The following is an 18,750-nucleotide window of genomic DNA, read 5'->3' as shown; positions in this document are numbered from 1 at the left end:
TTAGTAAGCATGTAAGTAAGAATTAATGGAAGCTTCCAGATATTTTTCCAATAGTCATACTTCTTCAATTAGTCTGTATCTTGTCAAAGCTTAATAGCCTGAAAGCTAATAGACATATTGATAAAGTTGTCATTGTTCTGAAAACAGTTAATATTCATGTCTTAGGTTTTGCATTTGTTCCTCAAGGAATATAAATATACATGTATTCTATAAAATAATATTTCTGTTGACCTTTATATGTATTTTTTCTGCTCTCTGACTTGAATTATTAAAAAACAAATGGAACATTTAATAATTTTTTTCTGTAGCCTCCTTCAGTCTGGTATACTACATTATGTAAATTTCTGTTTTACTTTTTTCTCACAAAGTAGAAATTACTTCATTTTTTTTCTGAATATAAGGATGGTGCTATTTATTGAAAATATCTATTTTTCTAATAATGTAGACAAAGTTCATATTAGAATGGCCTTCTGGAAGACATGATATCGCATTTCTTTATTGCTATAGCTATTTCTATAATAGCAGTGTAAACAGTACACAGTAACACAGCATAAATCCAAATTCCAAGTCTTTGTTATGGGGTTCAATTGTTTTTTATTGACAAAATCAACTGGAGAATTGCCAAATATTTTATTCCTTTTTTATGTTATAGACCAGTGTTTTTCTTTCTTTTTTTATTTTTTTGAAGATTTTTTTAATTTGTCAGAGAGAGAGAGCACAAGCAGGGGGAGTGGCAGGCAGAGCAGGTAGAGGGAGAAGCAGGCTCCCCACTGAGCAAGAGCCTGATGGGGGACTCGATCCCAGCACTCTGGGATCATGACCTGAGCCGAAGGCAGATGCTTAACTGACTGAGCCACCCAGGTGTCTGACCAGTGTTTTTCAATATACTGTATCCATACTTTCTGTTCTATCAAAATTACCTGGAGGTGCTTGTTAAAAGTAGAGATGCCTAGATGCTATGCTATAGCTTCTCAATCAGAATACCATCAGTCTGGCCTGGACATCTGCATTTTAACAAATGACAGTGGTAATTCTTAAGCACTCTACAGTTCAGGAACCACTGATGTTCACCATAGCCTGAGTACTGAAAGAGCTTTGTTCCCTGCCTTTTGAGTTGTGTTTCATCCTCCAAATTACTACTTTTTGTTTATTGAGGTATAATTCACATATAATGTTATATTAATTTCAGGTATACATCATAATGATTTGATATTTGTATATATTGTGAAATGATCACTACAATAGTTCTCATTAACATTCATCACCATACATAGTTAACAAAAAATTTTTTTCCTTGTGATGAGGACTTCTGAGATCTCTCTTAGCAACTTTTAAATATGCAATTCCATGTAATCACTATGCTGTACATTATTATCTCCATGACTTATTTGTTCTTTTATATGTACCTTTTGACCCCCTTCACCTATTTTGCCTTCTTCCCAACCTCTCCACTGGCAACCATCAGTCTGTTCTCTGTATCTATAAACTTGATTTTTGTTTTAATTCCACATATAAGCAAAATCATATAGCATTTGTCTTTCTTTGACTGATTTCACTTAGCATAACGCTTTCTAGGTCCATCCATGCTGTTGCAAATGGCAAGATTTTTTTCTCTTTTATTCCTGAATAGTATTTTATATACACCACACTTTCTTTATTCATTCATCCATCAGTGGACTCAGGTAATTTCCATATCTTGGCTATTGTAAATATTATTGCATTGAACATGGGGGTACATACATCTTTTCAAGTTAATATTTTTGTTTTCTTTGGATAAATACTCAGAAGTGGAATTGCTGGATCATATGGTAGTTCTATTTTTTATTTTTTGAGGAACCTCCATACTGTTTTCCATAATGGCTGCAACAATTTACATTCCCACCAAGAGTGCACGAGGGTTCTCTTTTCTCCACATTATCGTCAACACTTGTTATTTCTTGTCTTTTAGATAGCTATTTTAACAAATATGAGGTCATATCTCATTGTGTTTTTGATTTACATTTCCATGAAGATCAATAACATTGAGCATCTTTCCAAATTACTTCTTAATAGTATTATATCTATATTGTGGCTCTAAATCAAAAAAATCAAACAGCTTAAAGCAAAAAGAACTAGCCTGAGCTCTGACTCTGTGCTAAATGGTCTGCCCTACACTAGTTTACCTGAGGAACTTCTCTTCATCCTTTACAGGATGGCTGCCCTGTGTTTGTCTGTGTCAGGCCTGGAGTATAGATAGCATTTGTAAAATCTGTCCCATTCTTTCTTGTTACAATGAGTTTAGGAATTATCAGCTCTTGATGTATTTAAAGAAATATTTTAGTCTGGTATTCATTTATGGGATAATATTTACAATGAGAGATTCATTTTCATTTCTTCATTCAATGTAATTGCAAATTGAAGCAGTTTAAAACTAAGTTTAAAAAAATTCACTGCTAGGGCGCCTGGGCGGCTCAGTCGGTTGAGCATCTGATTCTTGGTTTGGGCTCAGGTCTTGATATCAGAGTAATGGAATCAAGCCTTCCTTCGGGCTCTGCGCTCAGTGGAGACTCTGCTGCAGGTTCTCTCTTCCCCTCTCCCTCTGCCCCTCCACCTGCTCAAGCTCTCTTTCTCTCTCTCTCTCCCTCTCCCTCTCTCTCTCTCCCCCTAAAAATAAATAAATCTTTTAAAAAATTCACTGCCCTTCCACCTCTTATATATCCTGTAATTCTCTACTAGGAGTTATGGTATATTTCTTTTAGTTTTGCATTACTGGGATGTCGTTAGTTCCAGAAACAATATAAGCCACAGACCTTTTGATATCCTTTTGGTTATATAGAGACCAAAGAGGGTAAATATAAAGGCCTTCTAACAAATCATTCAGCTCTCACTCCTGTGAGAATTTCTAGACAAAGGGAAAAAGAAACTACCTGCATGTTTTAGGGAACTGAGAAGTTTGACAATCCTATGGGAAAATATTCCTGTCTAATCTTTTAAATTTATGTCCACCTAAACTGTTTTCAGTAGGCTTCAGAATCTCCTCTTTAACCCCGAGGATACTAATGTAAAGAAATAAATCACCTCAAGTCAAAAGTCTAGAATTAAGGAAAGCAAACAGTACATTAACCAGACTTTTCTGGTTCTCCTACTAGTTAAAATAACAAAACAGAAAAGCAACATGGTTCGTGATTGACATCTCTTTTCCAAAGACATCTCCAGCCTTATGTCATCTTCACAGATTAGCAGGAAATAGATGGTGAAGCCATAATGGGAAAAATTGTACACCCCAAAAATCAAAAGAAGAGAACATATTGCTAATTTCATTCATTCCTATGATTTATAAACCAGTGCTTCTAAATTATTCTAACTCAAGTTAACCAGACATACCAGATTGGGTGGGGGGGCCCTGGTAGCTGACATTTTCTTGTTCAGGACACTGATCTCTTCTCACTTTTATACTGGTTTGGGAAATCTGATCTTCTAACCTGAAGTTCACCAACTTTGAAAGGAAAGTCCACCCTCCTCCCCAATAAGCTGGAGACAGAGCTGATGTTCATGATGTTCATGTTCAACCCTAACACACCTAAGGGATCAAGGAAGGGAAATTGACAGATTGGGAGTAAGAAGAGGAGTTGTTAAAAATCACTGAAAATGTATTATAATTCTGAATTGGAAGGAAAAGGTCATGCTTATAACTTTAAGGTAGAAATTTAGGAAATGTTATTATTACTGTCTAGTATAGTACTTATACATTTTACTGCTTTATGTTACAAATCTGATTTAAGATTTTGCAAATAGCAAATACGTTTTTGCATCAACAAACATATGAGGTCCTATTCTTATTTTCTGCCATATACTAAGTTCACCATATGGCTAGATTGTTTTTTTGCAGTATTATTTTTATCTTGTATTAGAATCAGAATTATATTAGCTTTTTTTTATGTTATGTTAATCATCATACCTTACATCATTAGTTTTTGATGTAGTGTTCCATGATTCATTGTGTGCATATAGCTATATTAGCTTTTATAAATAACTTGGATACCTTTTGCTCTTTTCATATTTTCTGAAATAACTTACATGAAATAGGAATTATATATATCTTGAAAATTTGGTAGAACCTACCAGCATAACCTGGTCCTGGGGTTTCTTAAGAGAAGTGGTCTTTGGGGTGCCTGGCTGGCTCAGTCAGTAGAGTCAGTGACTTTTGATCTCAGGGTCATGATATTTGATCTCTACCCATGTTGGGAGTTTACTTGATAAAAAAAAAAAAAAAGTGATCTTTGACTACCACTTCAATTTCTTTTTTTTTTTTTTTTAAGATTTTATTTATTTATTTGACAGAGAGAGAGAGCATAAGCAGGGGGGCTGGGAGAGGGAGAAGCAGGCTCCTGCCAAGCAGGGAGAGCCAGATGCAGGGCTCGATCCCAGGACCCTGGGATCATGACCTGAGCCAAAGGCAGACGCTTAATTGACTGAGCCACCCAGGCATCCCTAAATTTCTTTATTACTTATTTGAGTTCTTTATTACTTATTTGAGTTTTTCATTTCTTTTTGTAATAATTGTGATGTTTCACATTTTCCTGGGAATTTATTCATTTCATCTCTATTTTCAAATATGTCTTATTTTATTTTATTTTAATTCCAGTTTATTTAACATACAGTGTTGTATTAGTTTCAGGCTTATAATACAGTGATTCAGCAATTCTATACATTACTCAATGCTCATCACAAGTACACTCTTTAATACCCATCACCTATTTTACGTATTCCCCACCCTCCTCCCCTGTGGCAACCACCAGTTTGTTCTCTATAGGTAAGAGTCTGTTTCTTGGTTTGCCTCCCTCTCTCTGTTTTTTGTTTTTTGCTCATTTGTTTTGTTTCTTAAATTCCACAAATGAGGGAAATCATATGGTATTGTGTTTCTTTGACTAATTACACTTAGCATTATGCTCTTTAGCTCCATCCATGTCATTGCAAATGGCAAGATTTCATTCTTTTTTATGGCTGAATAATATTCCATTTGAGATATATCTATATATCACAGCTTCTTTATCCATTCGTCTATCAGTGGACACTTGGGCTGCTTCCATAATTTAGCTATTTTACAATAAACATAGGGGTGCATGTATCTTTTGAATTTGTGTTTTTGTATTTTGGGGGTAGATACCTAGTAGTGTGACTACTGGATTGTAGGATAGTTCTATTTTTAACTTTTTGAGGAACCTCCATGCTGTTTTCTACAGTGGCTGCACCAGTTTGCATTCCCACCAATAGTACAAGAGGGTTCCTTTGTCTCCACATAGTCACCAACACTTGCTGTTTCTTGTGTGTTTGATTTTAGCCATTCAACAGATGTGAGGTGATATCTTCTTGTGGTTTTGATTTGCATTCCCCTGATGATGAATGCTATTAAGCATCTTTTCAGGTGTCTGTTGGCCATCTGTATGTGTTCTTTGGAGAAATGTCTGTTCCCGTCTTCAGCCCATGTTTCAATTGGATTATTTTTTTTTTTTTGGATGTTGGGTTGTATAAGTTCTTTATATATTTCAGATACTAACCCTTTATCTGATTTGTCATTTGCAAATATCTTCTCCCATTCCATGGGATGCCTTTTAGTTTTGTTGATTATTTCCTTCATTGTAGTAATCAAAACATTATGGTACTGGCACAAAAATAGACACATAGATCAATAGAACAGAATAGAAAACCCAGAAATAAACCCACAATTATATGGTCAGTTAATCTTCAACAAAGCAGGAAAGATTATCCAATGGGAAAAAGACGGTTCCTTCAACAAATGATGTTGGGAAAACTGGTCAGCTACATGCAAAAGAATGCTTTCTTACATTATATACAAAAATAACTTCAAAATGGATTAAAGACCTAAATATGAGTCCTTGTGGTTATTTTCCAACTCATTTAATTTTAATCTTTTTCATTTTTTTTTGAGAAATGTATTTGAGCTTTGGACTTCCTTCTGACTCCTGCATTAACACTCTTTCTTACTTTCTTTCTTAAGATCACTGAGGGTTGGATTTTCCTTTCTTGTTTAAGACAACCCTTTGCATTTTGACTCCTCCATGACTTACTTTAGTCCTTGTCTTAGGGTTGGAGTTTAGGATGCAAGGAACAGAAACCCATTCATGTTAAGAGAAAAGAGGAGCTAATATAAGGACATCAATAAACCATAACTTGAAAGATATAAGGGAAGCTCTCTTTCTCTCTGAATCTCCTTTAGAGGGTCATGGTCTCTCAGGGAGACTCTGCCTCTCTCCATACATCTCTGTCCTCTTCTGTTTCTCTAAGAGCTAGACTTTATAGATGCTTTCTTTAGCCACTCATGGTTTTTATTATTTCTAACTTTAGTTTTAACATGGCTCATTACTGCTACATTATCTTTTTTTTTTTTTTTTAGTATGGTTGACACACAACGTCACATTAACTTTAGGTGTACAGCTTAGTGATTTGGTATGTTTATATATTATACTGTACTCACCACAAATGTAGCTGTCATCTGACTTTTTACATCACTATTACAGTATCACTGACTATAACCCTATGCTGTGCCTTTTATCCTTGTGACTTATTTTTCCACAGCTGAAGGGCTGTATCTCTCTCTCCCCTTCACCCATTTTGCCCAACCCCCTCCCCTTGGCAACCATCAGTTTGTTCTCTATATTTATAGGTCTAATTCTGCTTTTTGTTTGATTATTATTTTTTTTAGATTCCACTTATGAATGGAATCATATGGTATTTGTCTTTCTCAGTCTGATTTATTTTACTCCATCCCTGTCTCAAATGGCACAATTTTACTCTTTTTATAGCTGTGTAATATTCCTGTGTGTGTGTTTGTGTGTGTATGCATCACATTTTCCTTATCTATTCGTCAATGATAGACACTTAGGTTGCTCTCATATCTTGGCTATTGTAAATAATGCTGCAGTAATCATAGGGGTACATATAACTTTTCAAACTAGTGTTTTCATTTTCTTTGGTTAAATACCCAGTAGTGGAATTTTTGGATCATATGGTATTTCTCTTTTTAATGTTTTGAGAAAACTCCATACCATTTAACACATTGGCTGTACCAATTTACATTCCCATCAACAGTGCACAAAGGGTTCTTTTTTCTTCACATCCTCACCAACACTTGTTATTTCTTGTCATTTTGATTTTAGCCATTCTAACAGGTGTAAGGTAGTATCTCATTGTGGTTTTGATTTGCATTTCCCTGATGATTAGTGATGTTGAGCATCTTTTCATGTGTCTATTAGCCATCTATAGATCTTCTTAGGAAAATTGTCTATTGAGGTCCTCTGACCATTTTTTAATTGGATTGTTTGGGGTTTTCTTTGGTATTGATTGAGTACAGTATCCTTTCTTTCTGTATCACCACCCTTAAATCTGTCTTTACACTGCTGATCAGCCAATTATTTACATATTTCTTAGTTCATACTCCTAACAAAGAGAATCCAATTGGCTCAACTCATCTTTTCATAATAGATAACTAACTAATGTGCTTACCTCAGTCAATCACCTGTATTGAGGGGTGAGAAACTATACTCCTCTCATTCTAATATATTCAGTTTTACTCCATTAGTTTCTTCTCCTCGTAGTTTAATTTTATTTGGTTTGTCACTCTAAAAAAAATTCCTCTTTTAATCCTGTTTTCATCTAGCTATCATCAATTCATTTTCCCTTTCACCTCATCCATTGTGCTCAAAAGGTTATTATTTGCTGTATTCACATTCTTATCTCTCATTAACTTCTCATCCCTTTGAAACTGGGCTTCCTTTCTTACTACATTCCTGGAACTACTCTAACCATGGCCACCAGTAATCTTCTAATTGTTATATCCAGTGGAAAGTTTTCAGTCCATATTTCACTGCCTTTTCTTTGACATTTGACATTCATTTGACTTTCTTCTATAAATTTTCTGCTTTCTTGGTTTCTATGAATCTACTTTTCTTTGGTGCTGCTTGTAACCTTTTGACTTTCCTTGCTCTTTTTCTTTTTATGGGCTTTTTCTATGCCCCTTGCTTAAAATGTTGATTTTCCCCTGATTTCATACATAACTACTACTTTTTTTACTCTGTGTTCTCTTCACTTTCATGGTTTCAACTATCACATATAAACTACTGATTCCAAAACTCCTATTTCCAATCTAAACTTCTCCGTAGAACTTCAGGTTCATATATCTATAGATGATCTTTGAGCATCTCAGAGTCAACACATTTCAAAGTCAACATACCCAAACTGAATTTATCATTCCCACTCCCAAATTGGTTCTCTTGTACTTTTTTTATTCACTGTTGGTATGGCCATTTACCATTCAGGCAAGCTAGAAGTGTGAAAGTCTTCATAGTCCAGGGTTGGAAAACATGACACACATGTCATTCCTCCATCCCATGCTTATTACCGACATAGGACTCATGAGCGCACATGCTAACACTGCCTCATCCCGTTCTCATAATGGGCATATGCCTTTCATGCTTATGTATTCTAATGAGGTTGAATGATATCACAGAATCCTTTTCTACACGGTGTTTCAGGCAACTACTATCAATCAAGATTGGTACCTGCTTATTCTCTAACTTGCTCTTTGTGCAATCACCTTTGTGCAAGACTATTTCAAGAGATTTCTTGCCCTCTTTCTTCCAACTGGGTTTGCTCAGAGGCATTCACAGAAGACTGGAAAGTGGGACAAGAGTGATGTTGGGATATTTATTCTTACAGGAGTTGCCACGGGTTGTCTGCATTTCTTTACTGAAAGACACAACTTCCATCAACAAGCTCTTCAATTCCAGAAACTGGTCATTTCTGACTTAGGGGTGATAATAGGTCTCCTATTGCTAGCCCTGGGATCATACACTATCCCTTGTCAGTTGCCCTAAATCTTTCCCACATCTTTGTAGGCAAAGTTTTCCACAGATTACCCAATTTGAGTGTACTGTCTTTTTTCTGCCAGGCCCTAACTGATATAGCATGTGAATTAAAACCTATTTGTCATCCCTTTCCTACATCACTATCAGGCCCCACACATCCATATATTTACTAAGACTTGCTTATTTCAGATCCCAAATATTACTCAATTTTATCCCTTCTCTCTACTCTCACTCTCAGAATTCTAGTTCAGGCCCTTAGTGTCTCTCTGTGAAATAAATGCATGAAATGGAAAAGGATTTATGCTGAAGCAAACTATTTAGCAAAGACTGACAATCCTGGCAAGCTGATTACATGGCCTACTTGATTATATTTGGCTTTTTATTCTCTGGTTAATTCATGGGTGTCTGTCCTGTGGCCCCTATTCTTCTGTCTTCTAATCCTTATATTTTAAAAGATTGATTTTATAGGATCCTAATATATAAAATAAAGGTAGAACTGGTTCTAGTTAAAGTAAGGCTAGCACTTAAGATATAACAGGAATGTGACGTCACAATCTACCAGTGATTAAAAGAATTTGTCTTTTCTTGTTTATTTTCTCTAGCTCATTGTTTTCATAGCTCTTGTTTCACAAAGATTTATTTATTCCCATTTTTTCTATGAATTAAAGAAATTTGATGAATGAAATATGAAAATGCTTCCAGTTTATCAGAAGAATTTCACATTCTGATTTAGGATGAATATTACTCTCTGATAAGTATGATCCTCTTAACCCTTTTACCAACTGCGTTGTACAGAAAGACTTAGTGAACTTGCAGTTAGCCAAAAAAAAAAAAATTTATATCATATACTGTAAATTATATCTCCTCTATCTTCCATTTAATCTTATTTTCTTAAGATTTTTTTTTCAAAATTCATTTAAGAATATTTGGATCCTAATTCTGTTCTGTAGTCATCAGCCATTCTTCCAATTCAGTTTATCTTCATCCTAGTTAATGGAAAATGTTTATCTGATAGGACTGCAGAGAAAGCCTTTTGATCTGCCAGTAGAGAATTCTAATAGGAGATTGAGTGTAGAGACTGAGTCCTAAACCTGTAAATAGTCATTCAGTGAATAACAAGTATATACAACTTTTAAAATACCATCTAGCTCTTATTTTACCATCTGGTCCACAAGATTTCTAGTGATTTTGCTAAATACCTTCTTGAAATCAAAGTTACTAGGTCTAGAGTAGAGCTTTTTTGTTTTTTATATCTGCCAAGCAAGCAATCCTTTCAGAAGTGATTAAGGTTGGTCTGACCTAACTTGTTCCTGGTGAAGCTGAACTAGCTCATAGTTACTACTATCTTCCTTCCTAAATACATGTAAACCTGTCTTTTCATTAATTCCTTCTAAAATCTTACAAGGCTAAAAAGCATGATTTAAAGCCTGATTGGTTTATAATTTGAGATGTCCACATTGTTTTCCTTTTTAAAAAAATTAGAAACTGTTTCATTATCTAGTCTTCTAGCATCTCTTTTATTCTCTATAGTTCTTCAAAATTACCATCAATCTAGTCGTTTCATCTCCAGGTTTCCCTCATTCATTTTTTTTCAGGCAATTATGTAGGTCAAGATACAAATAAAAGATCTGCTAAAATAGGTAAGAGATCTGTTACTACTTTTTCACTTGTCCAAGCTTGTGATTTATTCTTTAAAGTTTTTTATTTACAGTAATTTTAGACTTGTAGAAGAATTGCAAAAATAGTACAGAGCATTTCCATATAGCCTTTACCTACCCTCCCCTAAGGTTAACACCCTGAATAGCCATCATCCTATTACCAAAACTAAGAAATTAATGTTGTTACAATATTATTAACCAAACCATAGACTTTATTCTGATGTCACCACTTTTTCCATTAATGTACTTTTTCTCCCCAAGATGCAGTCCAGGATCCCACATTATATTTAGTTTTCATGTCTCCTTAGTCTCCTCCAATCTGTAAGAGTTCCTTAGTCTCTCCTTATCTTTTTATCACCTTGACATTTTGATTACTAGTCAGGCATTCTGTTGTGTCCCTCAGTTGTGTTTATCTGATATTTTGTCCTGATTAAATTGAGATTATTCATTTGGGGAACAAATATTGGAAGTGATGTACCCTCCTCAGGGCATTATAGCAAGTGGTACATGATGTTGATATATATTATTATTGATGATGTTAACCTTGATCACTTGGTTTAGGGTGTGTGTGTCAGGTTTCTCCACTGTGAAGTTGCTATTTTCCCCCTTTGTAATTAATAAATATTTGCAAGGAGATCCTTTGATACCATGCAATTATCTTCTTTCTTCTTAAACATTCACCTACTGTTTTAGAATTTATTGATGGGTCATTCCAGATCTCATTCCTTTTTATGGCTGAGTGATATTCCATTGTGTGTGGCTCAATTTCTAGTGTGGTGTTCTAATAATAATTTTCTATCTCCCTTATTCCTTCTGCATTTATTGATTGGAATACTTCTGTAAGGAAGAGTTGTTCCTTCTTTTATTTATTTATTTTTAATGGTTTTATTGAGATATAGTTGACATCCAGTAAACAACACATATATAAGGAGTACAATTTGATGTTTTAACATACATGTAACTATCACCACAATAAAGAAAATTAACATATCCATAACCACCAAAAGTTTCCTTATATTCATTTCTTTTTTTAAAAAAGATATTTTGTTTTAAGATTTTATTTTTTTATTTGTCAGAGAGAGAGAGAGCACAAGCAGGAGGAGTGGCAGGCAGAGGGAGAAGCAGGCTCCCTGCTGAACAAGGAGCCCAATGCGGGGCTCCATCCCAGGACCCTGGGATCATGACCTGAGCTGAAGGCAGCTGCTTAACCAACTGAGCCACCCAGGCATCCTGAAAAGATTTATTTATTTTGAGAGAGAGAATGAGAGAGAGTGCCAGCCTGTGAGTGGGGGGAGGGGCAGAGGGAGAAGAGAAAGAGAATCTCAAGCAGACTCCCTGCTTAGTGCAGAGCCAGGATGCAAGGCTTGAGATCCTGACCTGAGCAGAAATCAAGAGTCTGACACTTAAAGACTGAGCTACCCAGGCGCCCCTCCTTATATTCTTTTTTATTTTTATGTTACGTTAATCACCATACATTACATCATTAGTTTTTGATGTAGTGTTCCATGATTCTTTGTTTGCGTATAACACCCAGTACTCCATTCAGTACGTGCCCTCTTTAATACCCATCACCAGGCTAACCCATCCCCCCACCCCCCTCCCCTCTAGAACCCTCAGTTTGTTTCTCAGAGTCCATAGTCTCTCATGGTTCGTCTCCCCCTCCAATTTCCCCCCCTTAATTTTTCCCTTCCTACTATCTTCTTTTTTTTAACATATAATGTATTATTTGTTTCAGAGGTACAGGTTTGTGATTCAACAGTCCTACCTCCCTTTTCTTCCCATTCTCCTTGATGTCCCCAGGCAACCACTCAACTGCTGTCACCGTAGATTATTTTGCACTTTCTAGAACTTTATATAAATGGAATAATACAGTATACATTCTCTTTTCATTTGGCCTCTTTCACTCAGGATAATTATTTTGAGATTTATTCTTGCTGTTTCATAAGTCAATAATTTTTTTTTCTGAGTTATATTCTGCTTCTCCATATATGAAAATTAGTTTATATGTCCACCTATGATGGATATTTGGGTTGTTTTTAGTTTTGGCTATCACAAATGCCCCTTCTAGCATTCTTGTATTAGTGTTAACAGAATTTATTTTTGTCCATAATTTTATTTTTGACCTATTATATCATTGTATTTAAGTTGTGATTTTTATAGGCCGTATACATTTGGGCTTTGCTTTTTGATTTATTATTTATTTGTTTATTATCATGCACAGTATTTTATTGCATTTTATTTTATTGAGACATCTATCCCAATCTGTTTTTTACTTATTGAAGTATAGTTGACACACAATGTTACATTAGTTTTGGGGGTACAACATAGTAATTTAAAACTCTATACCTTATGCTTTGCTCACCACAAATGTAGCTATTACAGTACCATTGACTATATTTCTTATGCTGTACCTTTAATCCTACTGACTTATTCATTCCATAACTAAAAGCCTGTACCTCCCACTCCCCTTTATCCCATCTGCCCACCCTTCTCCCCTCTGGTAACCGCCAGTTTGTTCTCTGTATTTATGAGTGTATTTCTGCTTTTATTGTCTGTTCATTTGTTTCTTTTTTAGATTCTACATATAAGTGAAATCATATGGTATTTGTCTTTCTCTGTCTGACTTATTTCACTTAGCATAATACCCTCTAGGTCCATATGTTGCAGATGGCAAGATCTCATTTCTTTTTATGGCTGACTGATATTCCATTGTGTGTGTATATGTATATATATGTATTCCATATATTCCATATCCCATATATATATATATGTATTACCCTTCCCCATTGTATATTCTTGCCTCCTTTGTTGTAGATTAATTCACCATATAAACATGAGTTAATGGGGCGCCTGGATGGCTCAGTTGGTTAAACGTCTGACTCTGGGTTTTGGCTCAGGTCATGATCTAATGGGTTGTGAGACTGAGCCCCGAGTTGGGATCCTCACTCAATGGGCAGTCTCCTTGAAGATTCTCTCCCTCTACCCCCCCACCACTTATGCATGCTCTCTCTCTCTCTCTCAAATAAACAAATAAATCCTTAAAAACAACCCAAAAAATGAGTTTATTTCTGGTCTCTATTTTGTTCCATAATCTATGTGTCTGTTTTTGTGCCAGTACCATACTGTTTTGGATATTATAGCTTTATAATATATCTTGAAATCTGGGATTGTGATACCTCCGGCTTTGTTCTTTTTCAAGATTGCTTTGGTTATTCAGGGTCTTTTGTTATTCCACACACATTTAATATTATTTTTTCTAGTTTTGTGAAAAATGCTGTTGGTATTTTGATAAGGATTACAAAGAATATGTAGATTGCTTTGAGTAGACTGGACATTTTAACAAATATTAATTCTTCCAACCCATGAACATGGAATATCGTTCCATTTGTTTGTGTCATCTTGAACTTCAGTAATGAATGTTTTATAGTTTTCAGAGTACAGGTGTTTCACTTCCTTGGTAAAGTTTATTCCTAGGTATTTTATTCTTTTTGTTGCAATTATAAATGGAATTTTTTTCTTAATTTCTCTTTCTGCTACTTTATTAGTGTGTAGAAATGCAACCAGTTTCTGTATATTAATTTTGTATTCTGCAATTTTACTGGTTCATTTATTACTTCTAACAGTTTTTTGGTGGAGTCTTTAGGGTTTTCTAGATATGGTATTATGTCATCTAGAAATAGTGACAATTTTATTTCTTTCTCATCAATTTGGATGGGGCCTTTTTTTTTCTTTTTCCTGTCTGATTGTAGACCTACAATCTGACAATCTCTGCCTTTTAATTTGGTGCTCAGACCATCTACATTTCATATGGTTATTGATATAGTTAGGTTTAAATCTATCATTTTGCTATTTGTCCCATGTTTCCCATTTTATATTTGTCCTATCTGTTCTTTGTTCTTTTTCCCCCTCTCTTTCTGTCCTTTTTTGGATTGAGTACTTTTTATGATTCCATTTTTATCTCCTTTAATGGCTCTTTAGATACAACTCTTTGTTTTGTTATTTATTGCTTGTTTTGGGTTTGTAGTATATACATCTTTAACTTCTCATCATCTACCTTCAAGTGATATTATATCACTTCACTTGTAGTATTAGAACCTTATAATTAGTGTACTGCCATTTCTCTTTTGGCTTTTGTGGTATAGTTATCATATATTTTACTTTTTCATGTGTTATAAACCTTACACTACATTTTAAAAATTTAAATTGTCAATATCTTTTTAAAATTTTAAATATAAAAATATGTTTGTAAGATATAAGAAATGTATGTTTAGGGGTGCCTGGGTGGCTCAGTCAGTCGAGCGTCTGACTCTTAATCTTAGCTCAGGTCTTGATCTCAGGGTCATGATTTCAAGCCCCACCCTGGGCTCTGCACTGGGCATGGAGCTAACTTAAAAGAAAAAGAAAGAGAGAGAGATGTATGTTTAGTCATATAATTGCTATTTCTGATGCTCTTCATTACTTTATCTTAGATCCTTATTTCAATCTGGTATTATTTTGCTTCTTCCTGAAGAGTCTTCTTTACCGTACTTGTACTGGTGGTCTGCTAGTGATCCAGCTTTTGTATATCTGAAAGTCTTTATATTACCTTCATTTTTGAAAGATATTTTTGCTGTATATAGAATTCTAGGTTGACAGGTTTAGGGAATTTTTTAGTACTTTAAAGATGAGAGTCCACAGTCTTCTCACATGCATTGTTTACACTGAAGAATCTACTATCATCCTTATCTTTGTTCCTATGTACATAATATTTTCCCCCCTCTAGCTGTTTTTAAGACTTCTTCCTTTTCTCTGATTTTGAACAATTAGATTATGATGTACCTTAGTGTAGTTTTCTTTATGCTTTTTGTGCTTGGGGTTTTTTTTGCTTCTTAAATCTCTGAGTTTATAGTTTTTTTTTAATCAAATCGGGGAAAATTTCATCCTTTATTTCTTCAAATGTTTTTTGTCCCCCACTCTCTCCCCTCCTTTAGGGATTCCACTTACACATATAGTAGGCCATGTGAATTGCCCCACATATCACTGATACTCTATTTTTTTTTTCCAGTCTCTTTTCTTTGTTTGATTTTGGATAGTTTCTATTATTATGTCTTCAAGTTTACTAATCTGCAATGTCTAACCTGCTGTTAATCCCATCCAGTGTATTTTTCATCTCATAAATTATAATTTTCATCTCCGGAAGTTAAGTTTAAGTCTTTTTTTTTTACTATCTTGCATATTTCATTATATTTTTGAACATTTGGAATACAGTTATAACTGTGTTAATGTTCTTTTTTTTTTTTTTTTTAAGATTTTATTTATTTATTTGACAGAGAGGGTCACAGCAAGAGAGGGAACACAAGCAGGGGGAGTGGGAGAGGGAGAAGCAGGCTTCCCGTAGAGCAGGGAGCCCGATGCAGGGCTTGATCCCAGGAGCCTGGGATCATGACTTGAGCCGAAGGCAGACGCTTAACGACTGAGCCACCCAGGCGCCCTGTGTTAATGTTCTTATCTGTTAATTCTAAAATCTGTCAATCTGGATCAGTTTTAATTGATATTTTTAATTGAAATTTTTATTAATTGTAGATTCATATGCAGTTGTGAGGAGTCATACAGAGAAATCCCCTGTGCCCTTTACCCCCTTTTCCCTGATGGTAACACCTTGTAAAACTAGTAAAATATCGTAGCCAGAATGTGTTGATACAAAGCACTGATCTTGCTCAGATTTCCCTAATTTTACTTGTATTCATTTTTGTGCCTGTGTGTTTTTAGATCTGTACCATTCTATCCCATGTTTAGGTTCTTTCATCCACCACCACAGTCAAGGTACAGTTCCATCACCACAAGAATCCCTCTTCTTGTCTTTTTATAACCAAACCCCCTTCTATCTCGCCCCCACCTTACCCCCATCCCTACCCCTGCAGCAACTAATCTGTCCTCCATTTCTAAAATTTTGTCATTTCAGGGGCTCCTGGGTGGCTCAGTCAGTTATAATTTTGTCATTTCAAAAATGTTAAATAAATGGTCTCCTATAATATATAACCTTTGGGGACTGGCTTTTTTCATTCAATATAGTTCCCTGGAAGTTCATCTAAGACTGATTTTTCACCTCACTATGTGTTTTATTTTTCTGCTACTTTCCATGTGTGATAATTTTTTAAGATTTTATTTATTTATTTGAGAGAGAGAATGAGAGAGAGAGAGCATGAGTAGGGGGGAGTGCAGAGAGAGAGGCACAAGTAGACTCCCCGCTGAACAGGGAGCCTGACAAGGGGCTCAATCCCAGGACCCTGAGATCATGACCTGAGCCAAAATCAGAGCTTAACCGACCAAGCCACCCAGGTGCCCCCATGTGTGATGATTTTTATTTGATGCTAGACATTGTGAATTTTCTCTGTTGGGTCCTGGGTATTTTTGTATGCATTTAAATATTTTTCAGGTTTGCTCTGGATTGCAGTTAAATTACTTGGAAATAATAATTTGATCCTTTCAGGTCTTGCTTTTAAAACTCATTAGGCAATACCAAAAAGTGTTTTATCTAAGTCTACCTATTCCCCACTACTAAGCAAGACCTTCTGAGTATTCTGTCTTACATCTCATGAGTTATGAAGTGTTTTAGTTCCCAGCCCAGTGTGTCAAGTGCATTTGCTTTATCCTTTCAGGGAATTCTTTCCTCAGCTTCAGTTAGTTTCCTCATTGCATTCACTGCCCAGTACTATGCTAAATATTCAAAGGGAACCCTCTGGGGCACCTGGCTGGCTCATTTAGTAGAGCATGTGACTCTTAATCTCAGGGTCATGAGGTCAAGCCCCATGTTGGGCATAGAGCTAACTTTAAAAAATAATAAAGTACAGGTCAAGCCCTATATTTAAAAAGTTGGGGGGACCCTCTGCAGATCTCTGCATTTCTTTCTCTCTGGGACTCTTCTCCAGTACTCTGTCCTGAAAAATACACACTGCCTTGGTCTCCCCTGACCCGTTGAGCTCCAACTGGGTTCACCCTCTCTGCACATAGACTGGAAACTCACTCAAGGCAATAAGTTAAGGCAGTTCTAGGGCTCTTCTCCTTTGTTTCCTGGTTGTCTCCTTTGATTGCCTGCTGTCTGGTGTCTTTAAAAAAAAAAATTGTTTCATATATTTTGCCTGTTTTTTTTCTGGGTGGGCGTTCTTTCAAGCAAGAGGGCAAATCTCACCCCTATTATTCCATCTTGACTGGAAGCCATAAGTACTTTATGATTTATTCTTGATCAGATAATTTTTTTCATTTTGACATAGATTTATTCTCTTTTTTCAAGAAAATAGAAACAAATTGAAATTTAATTTTCTTTCAATTTCATTTTATTATTGCAGTTGTTTGCCCAAGTATCCCTTAATCTTCATGTTCCAATTATAACTTTAAAAGTACCTTTTATATCTTTAGGATTTTTCTAAACTCCACTTCATTCTGGATTTGATAAACTTTTTGATATTTTTCTCAGATGCCTTTTCATTTTTCCCTCCCTTCTACATTTCTTCCTTCTTTCCATTCAATAAGTATTTATTGAAGGCCTATAATGTGCCACATGCTATGCTAAGCACTGAGGATAATGCCATGAAAAGGATAGACAAAGTCCTTGCTCTCTTACTGAAATTCTAGTGATGGGAGAAAGGCAATAAACACATAAACAGTAATTTTATTTAAGTTATGAATATATGCTATGAAGAAAATAAACAAGATGACATTTTAAGGTGATATTGGAGCTCAAATATTAGAAGAGTTAGAACAAAGAACAGCAACTTCAAAAGCCCAAAGTAAAAAATAAGTTTGACATATTCAGGGAACAGAAAAAAGGACATGACTGGAGAGACACTTATAAAATGTGGTCAGGGAAAGACACTCACAAAATGTGGTAGTCAGAGGTCAAATCATACAAGGTCTTGAAGGCTGAATCAGGTTTATCTGCCTTTCCTTTTGCCTTTTATACACAGCCTCTTTATACCTAAGCAATATAGAAAGCTCCCTGTACAACCCCTTGAGCTTCTACACATTTCTCTCTGGTTTCTTATCTTTGGGCTTAGGCTGTTTGTATGGCTATGGTCAGAATGTTCTTTTTTTAATAACTTCAAAATCTTTTTTGCCTTCCTTATAATAGATGCTTACAATGCACTTTTGCCTCTTTGAATACTTTGAAATATGCTTTCCAAAGTCTAAAATACCTAGGTAACCACTCCCAATGTGCATGTCCTAGACTATTACAGTCCCCCAGATAACAT

General features: G+C 35.3%; 1 protein-coding gene across 8 annotated transcripts in view; it reads left to right on the top strand.

Moving 5' to 3' along the window:
* MBD5 (methyl-CpG binding domain protein 5) overlaps nt 1-18,750 on the top strand; it is a 433,945-nt gene that overhangs the window by 328,289 nt on the left and 86,906 nt on the right. Inside the window, exon 6 of one of the 8 annotated variants that reach the window (XM_081814475.1) lies at nt 10,460-10,504. The exons of the other annotated variants lie outside the window; for them this stretch is intronic. The gene's annotated coding sequence lies outside the window, so the exon portion shown is untranslated. The remainder of the gene's footprint in view (nt 1-10,459; nt 10,505-18,750) is intronic. 8 annotated transcript variants of the gene reach the window in all.

This window comes from Leptonychotes weddellii, chromosome 3 (genome assembly GCF_054177405.1).
Source record: "Leptonychotes weddellii isolate Sample4059 chromosome 3, ASM5417740v2, whole genome shotgun sequence".
Classification (NCBI taxonomy): Eukaryota; Metazoa; Chordata; class Mammalia; order Carnivora; family Phocidae; genus Leptonychotes; species Leptonychotes weddellii.
This window is presented reverse-complemented; position numbering and strand designations above follow the sequence as displayed.